Below are 20840 nucleotides of genomic sequence, written 5' to 3' on the forward strand. Positions count from 1 at the left end.
TGATCTGCAGCGAATTGATGCATGGTGCAGGGAATGGCAATTGAATCTCAATGTAGACAAGTGTAATGTGCTGCGAATACATAGAAAGAAAGATCCCATATCATTTAGCTACAATATAGCAGGTCAGCAATTGGAAGCAGTTAATTCCATAAATTATCTGGGAGTATGCATTAGGAGTGATTTAAAATGGAATGATCATATAAAGTTGATCGTCGGTAAATCAGATGCCAGACTGAGATTCGTTGGAAGAATCCTAAGGAAATGCAATCCGAAAACAAAGGAATTAGGTTACAGTACACTTGTTCGCCCACTGTTTGAATACTGCTCAGCAGTGTGGGATCCGTACCAGATAGGGTTGATAGAAGAGATAGAGAAGATCCAACAGAGAGCAGCATGCTTCGTTATAGGATCATTTAGTAATCGCGAAAGCGTTACAGAGATGTTAGATAAACTCCAGTGGAAGACTCTGCAGAAGAGACGCTCAGTAGCTCGGTATGGGCTTTTGTTGAAGTTTCGAGAACATACCTTCACCGAGGAGTCAAGCAGTATATTGCTCCCTCCTACGTATATCCCGCGAAGAGACCATGAGGATAAAATGAGAGAGATTAGAGCCCGCACAGAGGCATACCGACAATCCTTCTTTCCACAAACAATATGAGACTGGAATAGAAGGGAGAACCAATAGAGGTACTCAAGGTACCCTACACCGTCAGGTGGCTTTAGGAGTATGTATGTAGATGTAGATGTAGACCAAAAAATGATTTTCTCGTAATGAAGACACTAAAGTGGGGGTCAGTTATGCTGTTATTGCTTTTAATGATGGCAACATTGGTAGCGTGAAAGTGCTACAACATATGGGAATTAATTCTGGAGCAAACTGCATCAGAGAATGTGAATGGATGGACAAGGTTTGCATTGGTAAAGCAAAGTATGCAGCACAGTTGGCCACTACGGAGTCCAGAAAGAAGAAAACAAGAAAAAACTTAAAAAAGATCAAGAGGATGATATACAGTATGGTGCAGGGTGCTTCTGAGTGACTAAAAATAAAATGTTAAGCATATATTGAGTTACAGTCTATTAAAACTTTAAAAACTCTTCCTGAAAATTTACATTTTCTCTTGCATTTTTCGCTAAATCTCAGAAACTACTTTGAGTAGCGAATTCAAATTTTCAGGGAGTAATAACATACGTATCCTGAGTCTTCTTAACTAAAAGAAAAACATAATGTTATGTATAAATAAAATTATTTAGAATAACATACAAAAAAGTACACAAAATTTTAAGTGTGTAATTAAAAAATTGTATTTCCAAAAGCAGTGGCTGAAATGCAATTATTGTAAGACCCAGAACATATAGTTTAATGTGCTGTAAAAGTTTCTTGTCAATGGCTACAGTTGTTCCTGAAATACGGGGAAGTTAAGTCACTAAATTTAACATTGTCAGGATAGGGTGTTCAAACTCCCCTTAATGCACGTTTTCTCCTTCCTCCACTTGGTGAGCAACACATTTATAGTATTTTCACAACAGCAGTAGCTATTTTCTTACAATTTCTTTTTGCAGGCATACCATGTCCTGGGCTTCAAGGGATGTGTGGGATTTATTACCTCAATGAGTGAACACTTCTGTGGCACGTGCAACCGTTTACGGATAACAGCTGATGGCAATTTGGAGGTGTGTCTCTTTGGGAATTCAGAGATATCTCTCAGGTGAGTGATGAAACATAGAATAATCGTGTCCAAGTGAAATTTCATGTGAGGAAACCATAAAATTACTAGAAGACTGACAGACTGATCAGTATTTTACGTTCAAGAGGTGAAATTCCAAAACTTCTTATAGACACATTCGTTCCTCTTGTCCTCACATTAGTCGTGGAGTCCGAGTGACCTTTCAGACCATCAGGAACTTATCCCTCTTTCCTATCTCATGAAGGAACTGATAGTTCCAAATGCTGAGTATAGAATAATACTTTTAAACTGTTTGCCATGCACATTAGGTATGTGGTTGGTATATGGAAGAGATAAACTGCAGTTAAATCCAGCAGGTATGAAATGAGTAATCTTTTCTTGAAGTTTTCAGCTTGCACCCTCCTCCCTCCCAGACATACAAACCAGATACCTCTAGCTAAATAATTTGTGAGTATATATAATTTACCTCTGTCAACATCATGTTACACTAACCTATTTGTGAGATTAAATTAAAGGAAAGTAATCAGGACTGGAAATTATGTAAAGACATTTTTAGCTATGTCCCTTGGTTGTAATATAGTTAACACAGTATTTCTGTCCATGTGATGGTAACTATGATTCGCCAGCCACCGTTGCCGAGCGGTTCTAGACGCTTCAGTCCAGAACCGCGCGACTGCTACGGTCGCAGGTTTGAATCCTGCCTTGGCTCAGATATTAAGTCCCATAGTGCCCAGAGCCATTTGAACTGTGATTCATGATTATCAGAGTCTATATGTTCCAAATAAAAATTGGAACTTCATGTGTATAAATGTACACATTATTAGACAATGGGACCAACAACTGACACTTTTACATTGATGACTAGACTAAGAGATTAATAATAGGAAAAAAACTGCAAGATACTTGGCGATAAGTTTGTTTCAGGACAAGGTAAGGGGGGTAGGGGGTGGGAAGAATCAGCTCTCTCTTTGTGAGCATAACAGAAATCCTTTATCAACCGAAGGTAAAATAAGATATAAAAATACAGGGTCAAACAATTAATTTAAGTATCTTAGAAACCAAATGACTAATGAAATTGGAAGCTAAGAAAAGTAAGTTCGTAGTAAGTAGGGTGAAACACAGGGGGCTGCAACATATTGCCATTGTTGTTTGACTTGTCTATCAAAGAAAAAAGAAATGGATCAAAACAAAATAAAAGTGAGAATGGAAATGTATCAGAAGCAGATAGGAATAAGCAAGGAACATATTCTTTAATAAATAAAAAAAAAAAAAAACTGACATGTGAGGCAGATGTTCCTACAATTTTATGTTCAAAGCACAGCAGTCTGTGAAAGCAAAATATTTATGACATTGAAAAAAGAAAATCAGTGAGTGAAAAGTGTGTGTAGGTGAATTGTGGTGAAAGACTGGATATTGGAACTTCTGTTAGGCTGCCCAGTATTAGTTAACTTGGTAGTAAAGGAGCAAGTTTGCAAGGGCAGATAACTGTTTGACTACATAAAATAGAGTGGGAATATGGAAAAGCTAGTCCAAGATAGGATGAAAAAGATAACAGCAACTTAAAAAATGAATTGATAAGTTACCATGAACCCCATTCCAATCTAGTGAATGCAGTGGTTGACAATATCTTGTGACATTCGCATATAAGGCTCAAACAATAATTGCTAAATAAAAATACAAAATGTTGACAAGACTGTATCTAAGCTGTCACTCTCTTTTGAAACAAGGGTGTTCAAACCAACAAACACGCAGGAAAGCAGGGACAACTCGCACACTAGAGAAGGATGGGCAGTATCATTGAAGGAGTGAGCATAAACCGTGTGGAATATGTGTGGTACAAGAAATGATAGTAAGGAAAAAAAAGGAGAAGAAGAAGAAGAGGAAAAATGTTGATCTGGAAACAAGGGAATAAAAATTTGCCACGTGAAGAGACAATATGGTACTGTGCTGATGAGTGTGTACAAGTGGTGATATACAATATACATTGATAAAGGAACTCTGTATTGGGCCCAGAAGACCACGCAATGCTCTTCGAGAGATGTTCTCTACTATATATCTATGGAGAGTTAAGGGGTCAGTATACAACTCTCCAGGCTGTTATCAACTTCCAGAAGTTGAAGACACTACTTCTCACTTGAGTAGCTCCTCAGCTGGAACTACAAGCAGTGTGTACCCTATTCCAGTCTGTCCATCGAGCAGAATTTCCCGGCTCTACAAGGAATTGAACCTGATCCCTTTCTATGGCACGCCTGTGGCATACTGACTGCATAGCTGTGGCAAGAGTCATAATATACACTTGTGAACAATTGAGTTATAACTATTCTGTTTATTGGGGAGAGAGTATGTATATTGCCACCGTGAATGAAATAGTTTAGTGTATCGTAACTGGAATGTATTCAGACCTCGTACTTGTGTGAGAGCGCAGTGTCTTAGACACTTGTAGTGTTTGTCTTAGCATGAACTAACCGGTGAGCCTTACTTTCTAAAATTTTTAATTATATATCATTACTGGTGCCTCTGGCACTTTTGTGTTGCAATAGCAATAGCTTGCAATAGCAAACATTGAGTCAACCATGGTTTTTGGATTAGAAGTAGTGGTCAGCTGGGTTGACAGTGGGAATAGAGTGATGGGAAGTGGACAATAAGCAGTTATATTGAAGGGTGCATTATTTGATATGTTAAGGTTAATTACAAAACGTGGATTGGAGAATTTTTCACGTTGAGCAGAAGTAAGTTTACAGGACCAGATGTCAAATTACACATGATCAGTGTGAATCCCTATAGTCAGCATGAACACTGGCACACAGAATAATTTATAGGTAGCCTTGCTGTATATAAAGAATCAGATTTGTGCTGAACTGTCATGAACAAACTGTCACTTCTCTGGAATAAATAGACTCTGATTTGTTAATTACATCGTGTAAATGAAAAATATAGGAAAACATAGATTGCTGCTTACTGTAAAGGAGACATGTTACATTGTAGACAGGCACAATTAAAAAGGCACTTACACAAAGCTTTCGGCCACAGCCTTTATCAGCAAAAGAGATACAGAGAAACACACACATTCATACACACAGGCAAGCACATGTCACACACATATGACTGCCAACTCCAGCAGCTTGCCCCTAGCTGCTGGACTTGGCAGTTTTTTTTTCTCTGTGTGTGCGTGTGTGCGCACGCAGTGTGCTTGCTTGTGTGTTGTGCCTGTGTGCCACTTTATTTTCTTTACGGTAAATAGTGATCTATCTTTCCCTGCACTGTTGATATTCCTACCTGGAATTTACATTGTTTAATCAGTGTAAATAAGAAGGACACCGTTACATATACTCTGTCACTTGAAGACTAATACATGAAGTAAGTGGACATTATTTTTTATTGCAGAGGATCTTTGTCACCACTAATTATTAATTTTGTGTTCCAGTTAATTAGACATGCTTTCATCCTTTCCTGAATGTGCTCTCTTTGTTAAATCTTCCTTCAAAAGATCTGATTTACTTCAAATTAATAAACCTGAGTATTCTGAAAAAGGAGGTGCAGCTTACAGCTGCAGTGTGACAGTTGATCACAGGGTGATTTCATCACTGCCATATCGTGGGTACCCATGGGTCAAGACACATATTCTATAAGGGTGTGTAGTCATTGGGCTTTCTTGTACCACAGTGTCAAAGGTGTACTGTGAGCAGATTTATTCAAGGAAAATACTACCACAATCAGCAGAGTGAACTGCTATGGGCAACAGGATATCATTGACAGGGGTTACCACTGACTAGCATGGCTTTAGCAGTGAACAGGTGGGCCACAATGCAGCAAATGACTCACCAACTCAGTGACAGTCAATAAACAGTAACCATTCATGCCACTGGGAACTGTCACCTCTTTGTGGGATACAAACATGTAATCTGCACACTGCTCGTCACAGTTACAAAGATTAGCATTGGTTCGGAACAGCACCAGGGGATGCTCGAAGCATGCAGGAAGGTCGTCTGTCTGATGATTTGCGGTACATATTGCCAAGGTGGCAGGGTGCAAAATAAGGAGTGATCAAAAAACTTCCATTTGAAGGCTGCATAGTTCAGATCAGTATGCCACACACACACACACACACACACACACACACACACACACACACACACACACACACATATCCATCCGCACATATACCCTGCTTGTGTCTGTATATGTGCGGATGAATATGTGTGTGTGTGTGTGTGTGTGTGTGTGTGTGTGTGTGTGTGTGCGCGCGTGAGTGTATACCTGTCCTTTTTCCCCCCTAAGGTAAGTCTTTCCACTCCCGGGGTTGGAATGACTCCTTACCCTCTCCCTTAAAAGCCACATCCTTTCGTCTTTCCCTCTCCTTCCCTCTTTCCTGATGAAGCAACTGTGGGTTGCGAAAGCTTGAATTTTGTGTGTGTGTTTGTTTGTGTGTCTATCAACATACCAGCGGTGTCATTTGGTAAGTTACATCATCTTTGTTTTTAGATATATTTTTCCCATTTGGAATGTTTCCCTGTATTATATTATATATCAGTGCATTCCTCTCCCACAACTATCCTGCAGACCTTGTCCACAAACAGATCTCCCAAGCAATACATTCCTCCCCACCCAACAACAATGTTACTACCCCCAGACCACACAGAAGCATCCCCCTTTTCACCCAATATTATCCTGGCCTCGAATACGGCAACTAATTACTCTGCCACGGATATGAATTTCTCAAGTCAAGCCCTGAAGTGAGATCATCCCTTGACAATATTCTCCCCACAACACCCAGAGTTGCCTTTTGCCGACCCCCTAACCTCCGTAACATCCTTGTCAAACCCTACAATATTTCCAGACCACCTTCTCTACCCAGCGGTTCCTACCCCTGTAACCGACCCCGATGCAAAACCTGCCCCATGCATCCCCCCACAACCAAATACTCCTGCCCCGCTACTGGTATAACATACACAACTCAAGGCAGGGCCACATGTGAGACAACACGTCATTTATCAGCTGACATGCCTGCACTGCACAGCCTTTTACTTTGGTATGACGACAACTAAACTAGCTGAGCGCGTGAATGGGCACAGACGAACTGTCCGCCTAGGAGATGTCCAATACCCAGTAGCGGAGCATGCCCTCCAGCATAATTCTAGGGACCTAGGAACCTGCTACACAATATGTGCCATTTGGCTTCTCCCACCCAACACCAGTACCTCGGAACTGCGGAGATGGGAACTTGCACTCCAACACATCCTTTCATCCCGCCATCCCCCTGGACTGAACATATGTTAACCAACCTCACTCCCACTTACTCTTTAGTCTTCTCCTCTTTCCCTTTCCTCTTTAGCCATTCACGCATCTTTTCATCCTACACAGTTGCGTTTATCTTTATACTATGTGCCTCTTTACTTCTGTATTCATCCTCCTTGGTTTGAAGCTGGCACAGTAATTACAGTAGAATATCTTTGGCTTCCCTCTGACATCCATGCCTCCATCTTTGCTACCCTTCCTGTTTACCTTTCCCCTGTTGCTTCATAACCTGGGTTGTGAATAACTGAATCCACTTTCCCTTCTTCCCCTTTTTTCCCCTCTCTCCTCCCTGATGAAGGAACGAAGTTCCGAAAGCTAGGATACGTCAATTTTCTGTTCTGTTTTGTGTATCTATCGGCTGTACTGAGCTGAGGTAAGTACTGGTCAGGCCCTCTATCTCTTTGTTAGTATTTGTTTCATATATATAAACACACACACACACACACACACACACACACACACACACACACACACACACACACACACACACACACACACACACACACACACACAGACAGGGTGATGCGTATTAACATTTAAAAACCTCCAAAGCACTGTAGATGACCCTGAGACAAGTAATTTAATACAAGACACATGGGATCATAAATGTTGGATACGATACAAATGTTGGGAAATGTGTCAAAAGTGAATGACAAATGTCACCAGATGATGTACCTTGCCATGCTTGCAGTGGTTGAGCCTCTCGGCCTGCCACACTTGATCGTCCCAACCCAAGTCAAGTATTCATATCATTGTGGCTACGGACACACGTGTGCGACTTTAGTGATGGTGTTCAGGATTTGAGTCTTGCATCTGGCAGGCAGTATTTTTTCATTGTGTTAAACAATTATGTATTTATATTGAAGTTTATTATTTTATTTACCGGTCTTGCAGTTTCCTTGATTTCTTGCAAAGTACAGTACAATGAAAACCTACCATATTGCATAACAAGTAGATGAGTATAAACTTCAGAATAGCATCATTGCCATTAAATGACCTATGTTTTCTTTACTAACTAATGTCTGTAAACAAAAAGAGAAGGGACAGAAGCAAAGAACACAAAATCAGAACTGCTTTTGCTTGATTACAGCAGGGACAATAATTTTGTAACATCTACATTTACAACAGATCATATTTACAAAATGTTTTCGAAATTTGCTCTGTTTGCTCAAATGAAAGTATTGCACTGCTCAATCATTCCTTTACACTCAGCCCCAACTGCTGCACATGCTGTGGGGTATGTCATCTGGTTACGTCATATGTTCAGTGTTTATCACCAATTTTTGGGGTATTTTGAAATGTATAAAAAGGCAAATGCAGAAAGTTATCACATTTTGCTGCACATTACCTGCATCACAGAAAAATAATGTATACAAACCTTCTCAGATTTGCCACTGAATAACTTTGTGCAAGCCTCACAAGATTTCACCAACACAACTGTTCGTCATCTTCAGGTAGTGGTGGGTCCTGTCATCACTGCTGCAAGATGTGACTGGTGATATTCGCACAGCAGAATTGAAATTTGTCAGGCTAGAAGCAGGAGTACGAATGTGTGGACAGGCACTCCCAGTTGGATGGAAATGCCATTCATAGTAGCCTTCTGCTTATGTGTTGTGGGCAATGACTGCACTTCTGGACACTCGTGTGGTTAAAAGCTGAATTAACTCTCTGCAAGGTGCTGCATCAGGTCATACATCGGAGGATCTGGTTTCTACTGTTTTAATTTCATGGCAGTCAGTGCTGGATTCTGGGCAGTGCTTAATCAAAATTCCATATTCCTGTTGGTAAGATTGCCCACCGTATGTATACATGCCTCATTCTTAAAAACACAATCCTAGAGTGATGATGCTGAGGATAAAATTTCAGTCCTCTTGGGAAACGTGTGGTGCCCTGTATTCAGGCAGTGCTCTGCTACCACTAATTTACTGGGTGGCATTTTTGCCAGCGCTGTTGAACACAGTGTTCTTGCACAATGTGAGGTGTCTGCCCTATATAAGATTTGCCATAATGGCATCAGATCTTATATATGATCTGTGTTTTCTAAGGTCAAGATTGTCTTTAACTGAACCCAAACAATTCCTTAGTTTTGCTGGTGGACGAAAAACACACTTGATTCTGTTTCTCTTAGCGATTCTTTCTATTTTTGAAAACATGCCACTGAAATATGGCAAGAAAGCCATTTGCAGTGCTTGTCTAAGTATCTTCATTTACATCCCTACACTGAACTTGCTTTGCTCAGAACACATTGCAAATCTGTTTACAAGAATAAACATTCTGCTGGAACACTGTTCTTAGGTGTTACAGTTCACCAGGCAGACTGTCGGTATCTGAGATCACGTGTGCTCTATGTGCCAGGGAGTGTAAGACACTACCACATTGTGCAGGGTGATGGCAACTTTTGGACCGCAAATATAACTCTGCGTGTATCAGTTTGCAGTAGAGACTATGCCCCAGTGTTCTGTCAGCTTTTCTTTTAACCGTGACATCCAGGAATGGTAAGCTGCTATCTTATTGTACTTCCACAGTGAACTGAATATTCAGATGGAGTGAGTGCAAATGCTGCAGGAACATAGGTAGTGTCTGTATTATGTGGGCCACACCACAAATGTCTCTTCAGCATTCTGCCAGAAGGAGGAATGTTGGATATTTACTAAGGGAAATAGAGGGTCTCCCATGGGAACACTGTGCACTTGATCAAAGTAGTTGGTGTTACATAAGAAATAGGATGAGGTATGCACATGTTTAAACAGCACCACAATTTCTTTCTCAAACTTGCTGCTAATAATCTCTAATGAGGGCTGCAGGGGCACTTTTGTAAGTAATGATATAACATTTGAGCTAACTAAAAGATCTGAAAGTTCTAGTTTAAGCATCTTCAGGTATTCTACGAAATCCTCTGAATTCTAAATATGATGGTCATAGTCATCCACATGATAAATTTCAAAGCTGTCACGTGGAAATTGCCAGTTGCATCTTGCAGCAGTAATGGTGGAAATCACCACCACCTGAAGATGCCAAAATGTTGTGTCACTGAAATATTGAGGGAGGGACTTGCATAATGTTATCTGGTGGGGAACCCAAAGTGTTTTTGCAACAGATCTATCAGGCAAGCCTGAAAATTCACATATACTCCAAGCAGTAAGTACCTGTTGTAAAATGGTCAATTTAGTGAGCTTGGCAATTAATTAACAGTTTATCAATAAATTCGGCTTCATTTTGCAAGAAATTGTGCTGTGTTCCACTACTCCCTCTTCAACAAAACTAATGTCAGTTTCTGCTCCACCTCTTCAGCCCAAGATCCTATGTATACTCTTGAGCATTTGTGTAAGATACCTGTTTATTTATAAAAATAAAAGTAACTTCTATCATGACTTTCCCATTCTTGTCCAGTGGGTTTGTTATCCTGCTGTTGCCTACTACAGACTACAAGATTACTGTTGAAGATTTCTGCAAAGTTTTTCTTCCTTTTTAGTGTACCAACATTTCACTGTGTGGTAATTGCCTGGTACTGTTTAACGGGTGTTTTAACTGTTGTTTCAGAGATGCAATACGAAGCAAATGCAGTGAGGATGACTTGCTTGCCATGATTGGGGCAGCAGTGAGAAGAAAGAAGTAACAACATGCAGGTAAGATACATTACAGCAAATGTAACTCTATAGATAGAAAGAAAATATCTGCTTAACAAGTCATAGCGAACATAAGAGCAAAATAGATCGAAAAACAACAGTGATAGAACCTGTGTTTTTGTGTAAAATTGGATTTAATTTTTTATTTAGTATTCAGTCTGATTAATGCCCATTGGTCAACAATACATTTCAGCCCTAGAATTTGGTTCTGCAAGGTCCACCAGATAACCATATATGGCTGTTGTAACTCCTTTATTGGACTTCAGAAGTTTTCCAGCAACAAATCTTTTTTTTTCTTTCTTTCTTTCTTTTTTTTCTTTTTAAAAGAGAAGCTAAAATGTAGAAAACATCATAAAGGAAACACTCACAGAAAAGCATCAGTGTCCTTGAAACAATGGAAACTCCAGTAGGAATATCAACAATGTTGGAAAAGACAGATTACTACTTACTGGTGAAGGCTGTGGCTGAAAGCTTTATGTAAGTGTCTTTTAATTCTGCCCATCTGCAGCCTAAGGTATCTTCTTTATGGTAAGTAAGAGTCTGTCTTTTCCTTCATTATTCATTAGTGTTCTTTGTTTTTATTGCTGTTTAGCAAGCATCATGTGGTATATAAGGGATGCGAATAGCGTCAGATGTTGAATCATCACTCTGGAGGATATGAAGGTGCTGCATATTGGTGTGAGACAGCATTATCTGATGAGAGTTTGAAAGAAACCTCATTGTGGATGTCCATTTGGTCGCCTGGTTAAACCTTGCAACATCTGTATTTTTGGAGTATTTGGATCTGATAGTGGCCTGATGTTGGAAAGTAAGGGCATACTCAAAATCAATGTTCCAGTTGACTACATCAGACCACTACAAGGGAGCATCACTGTGTAGTGTACTGAGTACATTGTAACCTGTTCACGTCTGTGACTGCCATCTGAGAACAAGTACAGTAAACTCTCGTGCAGCTACACTTTTGGCTAGCTAGATTGACACTTGACAAGTTTCAATTTGCATGCACCTGGAGCCAAGCATTTGCTGGTGTTTTTTGGCAATCTAGTGCTAATCAGTGCACTGGTACGTGTCAAAAGTCCAAGTATTGTCAATTCGTGCGTGTGTTGGTTGAAGCTCTAGTGTGTTTCTTATTCGTATTGCATGGTTTCATGCCACTGCCATCTATTGGAACTCCTTGTAAGTACAGTACATACAGTATTGTTCTATGCAGCGCAACGTAGTCCTGTCGAAACTGACAATTAGAGTGCGCCGCCTAACACTTTCCATTTGTTGTCAGTACATCAAAGCTGGTGAGCCACCCACAAAAGTTGCTGCAGAGTAGGAGTACAATTACTGATCGGAAGACAAATCGATCAGGAATTGAAAAATTTTGTTCCATCCAAGCATTGGGCAGCGCAGTGAAATCTTGAAAAACAATGAGAAAAGGTGCACATCCTCAGTTAGAAGAGGCATTATTTTTGTGGCACGAATAAATAAGAGCCAAAGGTGTGTCAGTTTCAGGTCCTCTACTTTGTCAAAATGAGCTGATGAGCTGATTGAAGGAAAGAAGCAAGAATTCCTCGGAAGTAATGGCCGGCAGGATCGTTTCAAGAAGCGGCATGGCATTCATGAAATTGCCATCAGTGCCAAATCATTATCTTGGGATGAAGCTGCTACGCTGATTTTAAGAAGAAACTGCACACAATCATTGACAAAGGAGGTTATACTGGCAATCAACTTTACAAATGTGATGAAACTGGGTTGAATTACAAAATGCTGCCAACGAAAACCCTTGCCTCTAAAGAAGAAGAAATGGCTTCCGGATACAAAAATATCAAAGAAAGATTTACTGTCCTCACTTGCAGTAATGCCACTGGCAATCATAAACTGTGTCTTACTTTAATTGGCAAATCCAAAACACCAAGAGCATTTAGACACCAACCAACCAGTTTGCCACTGAGGTACACGAATCAGTCTTAAGGCATGTATGAACAGTGCCATCTTCAGAGAGTGGTTCCAGGCAGAGTTTGTTCCAGCTGTAGTAAATTACATGGAAGGAAATGGACTTCCTCGAAAAGCACTACTTCTTGTGGACAATGCTCCTTATCACCTAGGTGATCTGCAAGATGGGGATATCAAAGTTGTATTTCTCCCACAAAATGTCACATCTCTATGTCAACCGATGGACCAAGGTATTCTTGAGGCGATGGAAAAACATTACAGACGCAAGATGCTAGGTGATTGATGCTGAAGATGATTTTGTGGAAGCTCTTAAAAAATCGATGTTTTAAGTGTCATTCATTGATTGCTGAAGCTTGGAGTCTAATTCCTCCACTTCCTCTTGTTGGGTCTTGGAAAAAACTCTTAGATCGTAAGGCAACCTAAGTGGTGGGAAGGAGGAGGCAACACTGAAACTCAAGCTGACATAATTTTGGTGAATTTACTGGAGAAGCTGGTTGTAAAGACACACACTTCGAAGACATTGAAGAGTGGATGGAAAATGGCATTTTTTCATGTGACTGAGGATGAAATCGTCCAAATTGTGACCGATCATAAAGTGTCAGAAGACTATGTTTCTGATGATGAATCAGAGAAAAATATTCCTCACATACTCTGTTACGAAGTGATCCAAACTGCCCTGGAGTACATCAGCCAACAGGAGGAGACGATTTATCCTGAAATAGTTTGATTTCAACGTTGGAGTTGTATTGTTGCAGTAATAGTTTCTCAAGCAAAAAATAAAAAAAAAAAGACATTTGTGACTTCGTTACCAAAAAATAAACTCTAATGAAGCATCCTAGAACTTCTATGTCCATAACTTAAAAAGTTTTTTTTTTTTTACTTTTCTTGAAAGTTCCTCTAGACAGACTTTTCGTTCCTTTGAGTAATCTCTAGATTTGTTTCATAATTTTGTTCAGTAGTTTATTTTTTATTCAAAAGAGTAGGTAATAAAATTAAAACTCCTGTTTTTTCCTGCTGCCAAATAAGGGAGATTTTTTCTGTAAGAATGCAAAATAAACGAGCTTTGTTATACAGCATTTAAAAACTTTGAGTTTTCAATCATAGTTTGGTGCCTTTTTAACATGTCAACACAATTTTTTCAGTAAAAAAGTGCAGGGTTATTTGCAACCATATCAGTAACGTTTTACATACCCTACGCACGTTTTACGATCGTATTTCGCAATATTGATGCAATTTGGAGTGTTCACATGTGAAAACAGGGGGACTTTGATTTATCTGAAATTTTCGTTATCGGAACCGGCCACCGTCCCGATCATTTCGGATAAACAGGAGTTCACTGTAATAGACTCCTTGCAACATGCTGTGTCATACAGCTAGGAGCAGCCAGACTATGGAATTGCCGTCCTGCGCATAGGCTGCCATTAACAGCCAAGCAAATGACTGCATGTGAAGTGGTGCCATGATCAAGAAGTACGGACTGCTAATGAATGGCATCACATTATGTTCACTAATGAGTCCCAGTCCTGCACTGCTCCAAATGACTATCGTGGAGAAGTTTGACAGTGACCTGGGGAGATGGGGAGAGGTCCCATTCTTCCACATTTGGGGGGGGGGGGGGGGGTGTCACAAAGCAGTCCCATGGTGTGGGGAGCCATTGGGTATGACTTCAGGTCATGGCTTGTAATGGCCGAGGGAACTCTGATGGTACAGCAGTGTGTAATAGTATTGTGGTGCTATTTTTCAACAGGCCAGTGCTTGTCCACATGTAGTATGTATCTCTTTAAATTGTCTGCGTGATGTTGATATACTCCTGTGGCCAGCAAAATCCCCATATCTGTCCCCGATAGAACATTATGGGACCAACATGGACGTCAACTCCATCCCACTGCCTGTATCCATGATTGCAATGTCCAGTTACAACAGTTGTGGATCACCTTTCTCAGGAGGGTATGCAGCAGCTTTACGACATCCTCCCGCACTGTCCAGGCGAGACAGGGTGCATTGCTGTATTGATAAGTGGGCTCAAACTGATAAGTTCTGTATAAATTTGACTCTGTTTTGTTATCACTGAAATAACATCACATACGCTCTAAATTCGCTATGTTTCAATTTGTTTTCTCCCCACATTCTGAGTGTCTCACTTTTTTTCAAGCAGTGTAATTTAAGACAGACATAAGAATATGAAAATGGGATGGCATATCACATTGCTATTCAACTATGCCCCTAAGAAAATTGTAAGATAATGGAGAAGAGCAGGTGCACTATTACACTGACTAGAACGTAAACTTAAAGATAGAATTATATTGTGTGACCTATACCGATGACATAATACTAATTGACAAAAACATCACTGATGTGCTAAAGCAATTTGAAATATTAAGGGAGCAAGCTAGGAAAATTGGACTACTAATTTCACCTGGAGAAAAAATTCTTGGATGATACCAAAATGGCACTGGGTGAACTTATATAGGAAATGACATAGTATTTGGTGTTAAAGAGTTTAAATAGTTAGGTGAAAAAGACCACTGAACATCATAATGAAAAGAAGGCCATAGAATCCAGACTTCAGAAAATACAAACTGTCTCTCAGTTAACTAAAAGTATTTTTCCTGGAACTCTAAAATCTAACATTGTACAACAGTGATCAAATTAGAATTTCTTTATGCATGAGAGAGACTCTTTGTCCAACACAAGACATGAAAACAGCAAACTGAATTAGAAGAATGTAAAATTGTAGTAAAAATCTTAGGTCCAAGAATAAAAGATGGAATACATCACACAGAACCCAGTGTGAAATCTCCAGGCAAATTCCTAAAAACTCTTGTTACAATGTGTCTCCAAAGAATCCAACTTGTGGGACGTACAGAAAGAATGTATCCAAACCGGCAGCTCATTGGATTCCCACATACTTGAAAAATAAGATCCAACTGATGAAAACAAACAGGAAGAGACCTTAAGGAATTGGAATCACCACATTTACAGTATTCTGATGTAGTGATGAGTCACATAGAGTGCAGTTTCACAGTAGCTTGATCGATGCTTGTACTTGTGTATGTAGTATATGCAAGCGTGTACAGCGTCTCTTCTGATGTACTCACGATATGCTAATTTAGTGGCCGAGCAGTAAACCGGATCCCTACTCGGTTCCAGTGTGCTGTGCTAATTATTCTTCTTCACTTGACATTTATGCTTGGAGCTGCAAGAGAGGCCATTTTCCAGATAGTGCCACAAAAACAACAAATTCTCAGATATCAGTTTAACTTACACTCCTCAACATCATAGACAACATTTCACATTAATATGTTGCAGAACACTAGATTAGTGTTAAAATTGCCAGAGTAAACATTGTTCTCCATGTGACAGATTGTCACCCGACGTCCAAAATCGATAAATTTTATATCTCTGCACAGAGAAGCAGCTGGTTGCTCATTGTCATCTGTGGTGCTAATCAATGGGTCGAGCTCGTTGCTGGCACAGCGCCACCTCAGAGTAAGTGGCCCCTCATCCCAGCAGGTGGCGATGTTTTAACACCCGTATAGCTCCCCAGACTTACCGCGTCTGTGGATAACTCCGTCTCTGCACAGAACTTCACACATTTCCCACACAGTGGGCCCTCGTGTCTTTTACACACAATAAATCTTCAAACTTATTTCATTGGCTAAGTTAAATTTCGAGTGTGACATGCTATTTCGTAAAAAATAGCAAATGGTAGACATGGATGTTATTGTGACTCTTTCCTAAGGCAACATTTGTGTATTACACTTGTAGAAGTGCACTGCAACATAAAACAGTAGACCGTAAGTTCAAACAATGGAAACTCCAGGTTGGAATATCAGCTGTGTAGGAAAATATAGAGTGCTAATTACCATAAAGATGGCACGTTAAAATGCAGACAGGCACAGTTAAGACACTTACACATAAGCTTTTGGCCACAACCTTCATCAGAAAAAGAAATAGAAATACACACCATTCATTCACACAAGCAAGCACACCTCACACACACATGACCGCCGACTCCGACAGCTCAGATCAGAATGCTAGTCTGTAAGTTTGCTACACAATAAAATAATTATTCTGAGCTACAAGAAAAATGGATTCAAAGAACTAAACTGCTTGAAGAGAAAAAAGGGAAGTTCCCTGAAGCAACATAGTTTCACGAGTGTGCATACCAGAGGTAAATTATGAGAGTCGCAACTCTCTGAAATGGATACAAAGGCCACCAGATTGCATTAGCTTTGTTTGTGTCTCGGATTGTTACCGTGAATGGTAGGAGCTATAAGAGATGTGAAGAGTGTAAGATGTTGAGTGATCCCTGTGAAGGGCACAGATGCCCTGTACTTCTGTGAGTCAGCAATATCAGCATGTAACAAAATTTGAAGGGGCCTAATTGTGTGTCTCCATTTGCCAGGCTGATTGAATTATGCAATATTCAGATTTGTGAGACATTCAGATGTGGTAGTGGCCCCATGTTGGACTGCTTGGGAACGTAAGGGCGGCGTGCTTGTCAGCAAGCTTCCGGTTGACCGTGTCTGACGAGCTCATGGGAGAATTGCTGTAATGTACGGCGAGCACATTGTAACCCTTTCACACCCGCACCTGTCATGTGATCAGCAGTGAGTCACATTCTGCAAGACCCACGATGACAGTTGTCAGTGAGTATGACAACGACATAGGGAGAGGGCATGTGGGGCAGCATCGGATATGACTTCAGATCACTCTGACAGCACAGCAGTATGTCATGGACATCCTGCATCCTCATTTGCTACCTCCATGTCCAACGGAGTTACAAGAGACAGAGCAGTGAAAACATATCCAGTTGTTGACTCACAAAACGGTTTTGAGCTGTGACGCATGTAGTCTTCAATGAATCATTCATACAAAAAGAAAAGAAGAAGAAGCTAAAGTCAGAATGTGAAAAAATTGGAGAATAAAATAGATATTTGAAGACTTCACACTTGAAACTCCCAGTTTTCCTATTGTGAAAGTGCCTTTGTGACCATATGCATTTCACTGACGATAAACTTTTTTTCCCCCCCTGGGTCTTGGCTCCATATTTTTTCATCCAGTTGAGTCAGAATACTTGCATAGTATTTGTGAGGTATTGTTTCAGTCTTGCAAGCTAATCTAAAATACAAATCACTTTTGCATCCTTGAAAACAATGACCACTCTTTCTCTCCGATGAAGTCACCTTGGCTATTTTTGTGCAACTGCTGTTTCATTTCAGTCATCTCTCATCCACGGGAACAGATTGGTGCATAGAATCAGTTGTGTGTCAGATTGTCCCAAATTGTTTTTCACATTAGGTTGTAGTCAGGCTTCAACAGACATGCCACTCACTTTCTGGTACGGCCACGGCATCAACTGTTTTGCACATCTTTTTAATTACTGATCTTGCAATATCACACTGTGTTCTTTCTCAGCATTTTCATATTTGATTGTAATTCTAGGAAGTTGTTCATGAGTCATCTTACAGAGACATATGCCACATATGAATTCAGCCACCCATTCCTTAACTGTTGACTATGAAGGAACTCCCCCCATGAACCATGGACCTTACCATTGGTGGGGAGGCTTGCGTGCCTCAGCGATACAGATGGCCGTACCGTAGGTGCAACCACAACGGAGGGGTATCTGTTGAGAGGCGAGACAAACATGTGGTTCCTGAAGAGGGGCAGCAGCCTTTTCAGTAGTTGCAGGGGCAAGCTTTCAGAGCCAGTAGCTCATTCTTCAGGCAGAAGGGTTGAAGTGGAAGGAAGAGGGGTGAAGGATAGGTCTAGGAAAAAGGGTAGATTTTGAGAAAGTTATCCAGAACTGCAGATCAAGGGTGACTTTCCAAATGGGATGAGAAGGAAAGACTGATTCCACATCTACATACATACTCCACTAGCCACCATATGGTGCATGGCAGAAGGTACCCTGTCTCACTACAATAGTCTGAATAAAATTACTTGATAGTTGACATCAATCACTTGCTGCAACAATGTTGCCACATTGGCTGCCAGCTACTGTTTGGTTACAGGTGACAACAAACAAGCGGCTCACTTCACAAATTATGTTAAATGTTTAACACAGAGCAATTTTTCTAGTGGCTGGTGCAAGGTATGTCAGAAATGTTGGATACTCTGTCGACTATTGATTTAAAGTGACCAGTGACTGAACTGGGGAAGACGACCCCTTTTGTATCCCTGACTGTAAACTTGTGTCCTAACCCAGCTGAGAAAATTGTGGTCAACAGTCTGCAGCAGTACTAATATCATGATCACTTTGTTCATGGCGATTAAAGCTAACCCTTAAGGGTAAACTCAAGACAACAAAAACTCAATTTCAGGGCTGAAAGCAAATTGAAATTTCTCCATGTCATTTGTTACCTGTAACTATCCTTACACTAGTTGCACATGCTGCCATGTTAGAAACCAGTGAACTGTCCATGTGGGCACTTGGTCGTGGATTATAGATGACTGAGGCAGATTCCAAATGAAGAAATAATGACAGGAAGACAAATAAGACCAAATAGAACAGTCAAAACAATGATGAAAAATGATGCAGCAAATTATTAAAAATAAAAAAATATATATATTTAAAGCAATTAATTGAATGAAAATAATAATCACACTCTTTTGGTTAGATTTAGAAATAAAAATTTTGCTGCATTGATGAGATTCAAACCTACGACATGCTACACATTAGATTAATCTGCCAACCATTGTGCTATGCCACAGCACTGCATGAAGTATTTATATATGTGAATGTAGTGACCCAGTTGCAACTATGAATTGCAACCTTAAAAATTTCAGTTTCACGCAGTGTAGTGAAAAGCTTATCTAATGTAAGATGATCTCTGTGAATATGATAACTATATGTATGATACTGAATTACACCTTGTGCTGAGTTATTTGGTAGTATTTGGTTAGTGCTATGAATGAAATGTGTGTCTTTTATTAGCATTGTTAATGTGTGTTGTTTTTGGTGTAGTTATCGCGTGTCATGAAATACATAATAAAAGTGTCGGGCTCATAATTCGGGATACAAATACATCAAGAAAGAATGCTGAACCAGGAATTGGAAGTGACTGGCCAATTTTGGTGGAGTTTGGCAACAGCAGACAGTTCAAGTGTGACGCTGACTACTCTTATTGGCGTTTGAAGTGCCAACTATCAAGTAATTTTAATTCGACTGTAGTCAGTTCCTTTCCCGTTCCATCTGCCAATCGAGTGAGGAAAAAGTGAATGTCTATATGCCTCTCTATGAGTCCTAATTTGTCGTCTCTTATCTTCGTGGTCCTTACGCATAATGTATGTTGGTGCAAGCAGAATTGTTCTGCAGTCAGCACAGTGTTCCTCAAAATCCCTCCAGGGATTCCCATTTGAGTTCCAGAAACATCTCCATAATACTTGTATGTTGTTGTTTCAACCTACTGTTAACAAATCTAGTATCCTGCCTCTGAATTACCTCAATGTCTGCTTTAATTCGACTCCTTGTGGATCCCAGACACTCAAACTGTACTCAAGAAGAGATCACACTAGCATCCTATATGTGATGTCCATCACAGCTGAGCCACACTGTAGTAAAATCCACCTTTCCTACCATGACCCTCACAAGTTTGTTCCATTTCATATCACATTGCAATGTTATGTCCAGATATTGAAACAATGTGACTTCTTCATTCATGACACTACTAATGGTGGATTCTGGCATTATGGATTTGTTTTTCCAACTCATCTGCAGTAACTTATATTTTTCTACATTTAGGGTTAGCTGTCATTTATCACACCAACTGGGAACTTTGTCCAAGTCATCTTTTATCCTCCTAAATCACTCAACGATGACACCTTCCATACACCACAACATCATCAGCAAACAACCACAGATTACTGTCCACTTTGTCCATCAGATCAGTTATGCACATAGAAAATATGAGTAATAGCGCTCCTATCACACATCCCTGGAACGATCCTAATGATACCCTAGTCACTGATGGACACTCACCGTCGGGATAATGTAGTGGGTTCTATTACTTCAGAAGTCTTTGAGCCACTCACATGTCTGGGAACCTATTCCATTTGCTTGTACCTTTGTTAAAAGTCTGCAGTGAGGCACTATGTCAAATGCTTCTCGGAAATCAAGAAATATGGAATCTGGGTTTGTGAATTTTGTGATGGCAAAGTTAGAGGAGCAATGCATTTGCATTAAATTTTGCGTGAAACTCAAGAAAACCTTTACAGAGACACACCAAATGATGCAGGGAGCCTATAGCGATGAGTGCTTAAGCCATACTCGGTGTTACATATTATT

At 40.1% G+C, this 20840-nt stretch overlaps 1 pseudogene; it reads left to right on the forward strand.

Moving 5' to 3' along the window:
* LOC124776183 overlaps positions 1 to 20840 on the forward strand; it is a 68397-nt pseudogene that overhangs the window by 36575 nt on the left and 10982 nt on the right.

Source organism: Schistocerca piceifrons, chromosome 2, assembly GCF_021461385.2.
Source record: "Schistocerca piceifrons isolate TAMUIC-IGC-003096 chromosome 2, iqSchPice1.1, whole genome shotgun sequence".
Lineage (NCBI taxonomy): Eukaryota > Metazoa > Arthropoda > Insecta > Orthoptera > Acrididae > Schistocerca > Schistocerca piceifrons.